Below are 7,466 nucleotides of genomic sequence, written 5' to 3' on the forward strand. Positions count from 1 at the left end.
CACAGTTTGGCTATTGTGGACGTTGCTGCTATAAACATCGGGATGCATATACTCCTTCGGATCCATACTTTTGTATCTTTGGGGTAAATACCCAGTAGTGCAATTGCTGGATCATATGGTAGCTCTATTTTCAACTTTTTGAAGAACCTCCATACTGTTTTCCAGAGTGGCTACACCAGCTTGCATTCCCACCAAAAGTGTAGGAGGGTTCCCCTTTCTCCGCATCCCTGCCACATCTGTCATTTCCTGACTTGTTAATTTTAGCCATTCTGACTGGTGTGAGGTGGTATCTCATTGAGGTTTTGATTTGGAATTTCCTGATGCCGAGTGATGTGGAGCAGGTTTTCATGTGTCTGTTGGCCATTTGGATGTCTTCTTTGGAAAAATGTTCATGTCTTCTGCCCATTTGTTGATTGGATTATTTGTTCTTTGGCTGTTGAGTTTGATAAGTTCTTTATAAATTTTGGATACTAGCCCTTTATCTGATATGTCATTTTCAAGTATCTTCTCCCATTCTGTGGTTGTCTTGGTTTTGATGACTGTTTCTTTTGCTGTGCAAAAGCTTTTTATCTGATGAAGTCCCAATAGTTCATTTTTGCCCTTGCTTCCCTTTCCTTTGGCGATCTTTTTAGGAAGAACTTACTGTGGCTGAGGTCAAAGAGGTTGCTGCCTGTGTTCTCCTTTAAGATTTTGATGGACTCCTGTCTCACATTAGGTCTTTCATCCATTTTGAGTCTATTTTTGTGTGTGGTGTAAGGAAATGGTCCAGTTTCATTCTTCTGCATGTGGCTGTCCAATTTTCCCAACACCATTTGTTGAAGAGACTGTCTTTTTTCCATTGGACATTCTTTCCTGCTTTGTGAAGATTAGTTGACCATAGAGTTGAGGGTCCATTTCTGGGCTCTCTATTCCTTTCCATTGATCTATGTGTCTGTTTTTGTGCCAGTACCATACTGTCTTGATGATGACAGCTTTGTAATAGAGCTGGAAGTCCGGAATTGTGATGCCGCCAGCTTTGCTTTTCTTTTTCAACATTCCTCTGGCTATTTGAGGTCTTTTCTGGTTCCATACAAATTTTAGGATTATTTGTTCCATTTGTTTGAAAAAAGTAGATGGTATTTTGATGGGGATTGCATTGAATGTGTAGATTGCTCTAGGTAGCATTGACATCTTCACAATATTTGTTCTTCCAATCCATGAGCATGGAACATTTTTCCATTTCTCTGTGTCTTCCTCAAGTTCTTTCATGAATATTTTACAGTTTTCTGAGTACAGATCCTTTGCCTCTTGGGTTAAATTTATTCCTAGGTATCTTATGGTTTTGGGTGCAATTGTAAATGGGATCGACTCATTAATTTCTCTTTCTTCAGTCTTGTTCTTGGTGTATAGGAATGCCACTGATTTCTGTGCATTGATTTTATATAATGCCATTTTACTGAATTCCTGTATGAGTTCTAGCAGCTTTGGGGTGGAGTCTTTTGGTTTCCCATGTAAAGTATCATATCATCTGCAAACAGTGAGAGTTTGACTTCATCTTTGCCAATTTGGATGCCTTTGATTTCTTTTTGTTTTGTGATTGCTGTGCCTAGGACATCTAATACTATGTTGAATAGCAGTGATGATAGTGGACATCCCTGCTGCATTCCTGACCTTAGGAGGAAATCTCTCAGTTTTTCCCCATTGAGAATGATATTCGCTGTAGGTTTTTCATAGATGGCTTTTATGATACTGAGGTAGGTACCCTCTATGCCTATACTCTGAAGAGTTTTGATCAAGAAAGGATGCTGTACTTCATCAAATGCTTTTTCTGCATCTCTTGAGAGTATCATGTGATTCTTGTTCTTTCTTTTGTTAATGTATTGTATCACATTGATTGATTTGCGGCTGTTGAACCAACCTTGCAGCCCAGGGAAATATCCCACTTGGTCGTGGTGAATAATCCTTTTAATGTACTGTTGTATCTTATTGGCTAGTATTTTGGTGAGAATTTTTGCCTCCGTGTTCATCAAGGATATTGGTCTGTAATTCTCCTTTTTGATGGGGTCTTTGTCTGGTTTTGGGATCAAGGTAATGGTGGCCTCATAAAACGAGTTTGGAAGTTTTCCTTCCATTTCAATTTTTTGGAACAGTTTCAGAAGAATAGACATTAATTCTTCTTTAAATGTTTGGTAGAATTCCCCTGGGAAGCCATCTGGGCCTGGGCTTTTGTTTGTTGGGAGATTGTTGATGACTGCTTCAATTTCCTTAGTGGTTATAGGTCTATTCAGGTTTTCTATTTCTTCCTGGTTCAGTTTTGGTAGTTGATACATCTCTAGAAATGCATCCATTTCTTCCAGATTATCTAATTTGCTGGCATAGAGTTGCTCATAATGTGTTCTTATAATTGTTTGTATTTCTTTGGTGTTAGTTGTGATCTCTTTTCTTTCATTCATGATTTTGTTGATGTGGGTCATTTCTCTTTTCTTTTTGATAAGTCTGGCCAGGGGTTTATCAATCTTGTTAATTCTTTCAAAGAACCAGCTCCTAGTTTCGTTGATCTGTTCTACTGTTCTTTTGGTTTGTATTTCATTGATTTCTGCTCTGATCTTTATTATTTCTCTTCTCCTGCTGGATTTAGGCTTTATTTGCTGTTCTCTCTCCAGTTCCTTTAGGTGTAGGGTTAGGTTGTGTATTTGAGACCTTTCTTGTTTCTTGAGAAAGGCTTGTATTGCTATATTCTTTCCTCTTAGGACTGCCTTTGCTGTATCCCAAAGATTCTGAACAGTTGTTTTTTCATTTTCATTTGTTTCCATGAATATTTTTAATTCTTCTTTAATTTCCTGGTTTACCCGTTCATTCTTTATTAGAATGCTCTTTAGCCTCCATGTATTTGAGTTCTTTCTGACTTTCCGCTTGTGATTGAGTTCTAGTTTCAAAGCACTGTGGTCTGAAAATATGCAGGGAGTGATTGCAATCTTTTGGTATTGTTTGAGACCTGATTTGTGACCTAGGGTGTGATCTATTCTAGGGAATGTTCCATGGGCACTAAAAAGAATGTGTATTCCATTGCTTTGGATGGAAATTTCTGAATATGTCTGTGAAGTCCATTTGGTCCAGTGTGTCATTTAAAGTCTTTATTTCCTTGTTGATCTTTTGCTTAGATGATCTGTCCATTTCAGTGAGGGGAGTGTTAAAGTCCCCCACTATTATTGTATTGTTGTCAATGTGTTTCTTTGCTTTTGTTATTAATTGCCTTTTATAAATCGCTGCTCCCATGTTAGGGGCAAAGATATTTACAATTGTTAGATCTTGTTGGATAGACCCTTTAAGTAGGATATAGTGTCCTTCCTCATCTCTTATTATCATCATTGGTTTAAAGTCTTATTTGTCTGATATAAAGATTGCTACCCCAGCTTTCTTTTGGTGTCCATTAGCATGGTAAATGGTTTTCCACCCACTCACTTTCCATTTGGGGGTGTCTTTGGGTCTAAAATGAGTCTCTTGCAGACAGGCGATCGATGGGTCTTGTTTTTTAATCCAATCTGATAATCTGTATGTTTTGGTTGGGGCATTTAGCCCATTTACATTCAGGGTAACTATTGAAAGATATGAATTTAGTGCCATTGTACTGCCTGTAAGGTGACTGTTACTGTGGATTGTCTTCCTTTCTGGTCTATGTTGCTTTTAGGCTCTCTCTTTGTCTAGGGAACACCTTTCAATATTTCTTGGAGGGCTGGCTTCGTTTTTGCAAATTCCTTTATTTTTTGTTTGTCCTGGAAGCTTTTTATCTCTCCTTCTATTTTCTATGACAGCCTATTTGGATATAGTATTCTTGGCTGCATATTTTTCTTGTTTAGTGCTCTGAATATACCATGCCAGTCCTTTCAGGCCTGGCAGGTCTCTGTAGATAGGTCTGTTGCCAAGTTAATGTTTCTACCATTGTAGGTTACAGACCTCTCGTCCTGAGCTGCTTTCAGGATTTCCTCTTTGTCTCTGAGACTGGTAAGTTTTACTATTAGATATCGGGGTGTTGACCTATTTTTATTGATTTTGAGGCCTTTTCTCTGTGTCTCCTGGATTTTGATGCCTGTTTCCTTCCCCAAATTAGGGAAATTCTCTGCTATAACTGGCTCCAATATACCTTCTGCCCCTTTCTCTCTTCTTCTTCTTCTGGAATCCCAATTATTCTAATGTTGTTTTGTCTTATGGTATCACTTATCTCTTGAATTCTGCCCTCATGATCCAGTAGTTGTTTCTCTCTCTTTTTCTCAGCCTCCTTATTTTCCATCATTTGGTCTTCTATATCACTGATTCTCTCTTCTGCCTCATTTATCCTAGCAGTTAGCACCCTCATTTTTTATTGCTCCTCATTAATAGCCTTTTTTATTTCAACTTGGTTAGATTTTAGTTCTTTTATTTCTCTAGAAAGCGTTTCTCTAATAACTTCCATGCTTTTTTCAAGCCCAGTTAGTATCTTTAAAATCATGATTCTGAACTCTATGTCCAACATTTTACTAATGTCTGTATTGAGTAGGTCCCTGGCAGTCGGTATTACCTCTTGTTCTTTTTGTTGAGGTGATTTTTTTCGTCTTGTCATTTTGTCCAGAGGAGAATAGATGAATGAGAGAACAAAATGCTAACAGGGTAACAACGTCCCCAGAAAATATACTCTAAAGAAATCAGAAAAGACCTGAAACTGGGGGAAAAGAAAGGGAAAGAAGAAAAAAGAAAGAGAAAAAGATCAAAACAAACAAAAACAGAAAAAAACAAAACAAAAAACAGAATATGATCAAATATGATCAGGCTGGTGCATAGATCAGTGCCACACACTAGATTTTGGGTGTATTTTTGTCTGTTAGAAGAAAGTGCTTCCCAAAATTTTAAAGAAAGAAAACTTTATATATGTACAAAACTATGGGTAAATACATTGAAGGGATGGAATATGACTGTAAAGGTGAAAAGTATAAAAAATTTATAAAAGGAACTGATAAGAAGTTGTTTGAAGAAGGAAAGAAGGGGATTTAATAAAAAAGGAAAAAAAAGGGAGAGAATGTGATCAGGCAGGAGACTAGAACAAAGCCATACACTAGAGATTTAGTGTATATTTTAATCTTTTAGAAGAAATTGTATCTCAAAATTTTAAAGAGAGAACAACTATATATATGCCAAAAATAAGGGTAACCATATGAAGGGATAGAATATGACTCTAAAAATGAAAAATAAAAATGTTTTTTAAAAAAGGGATTGATAAGATTTAGGTTGCAAAAGGGAAAAAGGAAAGTTAAAAAAATTAACTTTGAAAGACTAAAGAATCATGCTAAGAAAGCCATGAATTCTATGTGCAGTATTCACCTAACACTGGAGTTCTGACATTCTCAATGTTCGGTGAACTTGGTCTTGGCCAGCTGTTCTTGCTGATCTTCTGAGGGAGGGGCCTGTTGCTGTGGTTCCCAAATGTCTTTGCCGGAGGCGGAATTGCCCTGCCCTTGCCAGTCCCGACTAAGTAATCTGCTGGGGTTTTCTCTCGGGAGTTTTTGTTCCCTGCAAGCTTTCCGTACCATTTTGGAGGATGAGAGTGAAAATGGCGACCTCCCAATCTCCGCCCTGGAGGAGCTGAGAACTCGGGGCCCGCTCCTCCTCAGTGAGCCCCAGAGAAAAGCAGTCAATCACTCCCGTCTCCCGGTCTCCAGCTGTACTCTGTGCTCACCGGCTTGTGACCGAGCATTTCTATCTCTGGCTCAGGACCTCATGTGGAGTCTCCAAGCCCAGCAGATCCCTGTGGTGTGCTCCCGTGCCACTCCTCCCGGGGGAGGAAGGGGAGTCTCCCCGGATCTGCCACTTGTTGGGTCCCTGTTGGAGGAGCAGTGGTCCGATTTTGCCACGGATCATGGTTTATAGCAACCCTGAGCTGAGAGCCCACACCTCAGCTCTGTCTCTGCAGCCGGCTTCCCTGCTCTGATACCTGGGAGCTCTGCCGCACTAAGGCACCCCCAGTCTTTCTGTGACCTTGAGGGTCCTGAGTCCACACTGTCTCAGCGAGGGTTTCACCCCTGCTTAGCCACTGGAGCGACCTCCCTCAGTGGAGCCGACTTCTAAAAGTTCCAATTTTGTGCTCCACTGCTCTATCACTTGCCAGAAGCGGCGGACGGAGGCCCGGCTCCCCCACCATCTATCCTTCCGAATATTGCCTCGGATTCACTTCTCTGCATGTCCTACCTTCCAGAAAGTGGTTGTTTTCTGTTCAGAGAGTTGTTGCTATTCTTTTCTTCAATCTCCTGTTGAGTTCATAGGTGTTCAGAATGGTTTGATCCCTACCCAGCTGAATTCCTGAGACCAGACGAAATCCAGGTCTCCTACTCCTCTGCCATCTTGCTTCACCCCCTCTAATATGTATCTTAAGGTATGCTTTGATAACTTCAATAATTTGATATCCTTTACATTATTTTATATTGTCTTCTTTATGCCTTGTTTCTTACTCATTTTATCCTTTTTCTGGTATGCCAAGTGTTTTGTATTTAATGTAATGATTATTATATATATAAAAGTATGGCAAATGTTTTCTTCTCTCAGAGACGATTTTCTTTTACTTCTAAGGAACAATTAGAGAAGGAAAAGATCACCTAATCACATCTTGAATTGAATTTATTTTAAAAAATATGTTTATTTCCTTGTGGGAGCTAGACTAGTTCTGACTTCTCCTTATTACTAGAAATTTGTTTTTCAGGAGTCCCAACTGTATGACCAGCATGTTTCCAGGGCTGTTCTTCTTCTTCCTTTTTCCTTTTCCATCATTTTTGAGTTCTCCTAATCCATGAGATCTCCAAAAGCTTGGTTTATCTCTGCAGCTCGCCAGACACTAATTTCTGTTTGATTTACTGTCTCTTTTGCTGTTTAAAAATTGGCAAGTACCTCAGTGGGAAAAGTAGAACTGTATTTTAGCCTCAGTTCTTTGTTCTTTCCCCTCACAAGAATCTTAGACTCTCAAATATTTTTTGTCATAGTAGTTCCCTAATCTATTCCAATACATTAATCTTAAAATCTTTCTTTCCTAGTTGCTATTAGCTGTAAGATATCTATCATAATGTAGCCTGTTTTATCTGGAAGAAAAAGTCCTAAAAGGGTTAGGAAAATGAGTGAGAAATCACAAAGGTTATGTGTTTGGGGCAGTCAAGCCATATAGTTTACTTACTAACTCATTTTATTCATTCATTCAGGAAAAAATTTTTGAATGTGTATTCTAGGCTACACCTAAGGTAAGGCATTGTGGGGTATGCATAGGAAGTTTCATATGAACCTTGAACAGATGATGATAGTTTGTCTTCAAATGAGGAGTGTAATTATTTTAATTCTTTGTACTTGTGGTTCAAAGGAGAGAAAAATATGGTGTCCTTCCTAAGATCTGGCAGGAAAGACAAAACATGTGTATATCCATTTCGGATAGAATATAAAATGTTATAAGTCCCATGGAGAAGATACACATAAAAGAC

Source organism: Callorhinus ursinus, unplaced genomic scaffold, assembly GCF_003265705.2.
Source record: "Callorhinus ursinus isolate GAN/ISIS: 27379988/994484 unplaced genomic scaffold, GSC_fseal_2.0 scaffold33, whole genome shotgun sequence".
In the NCBI taxonomy this organism is placed as follows: domain Eukaryota; kingdom Metazoa; phylum Chordata; class Mammalia; order Carnivora; family Otariidae; genus Callorhinus; species Callorhinus ursinus.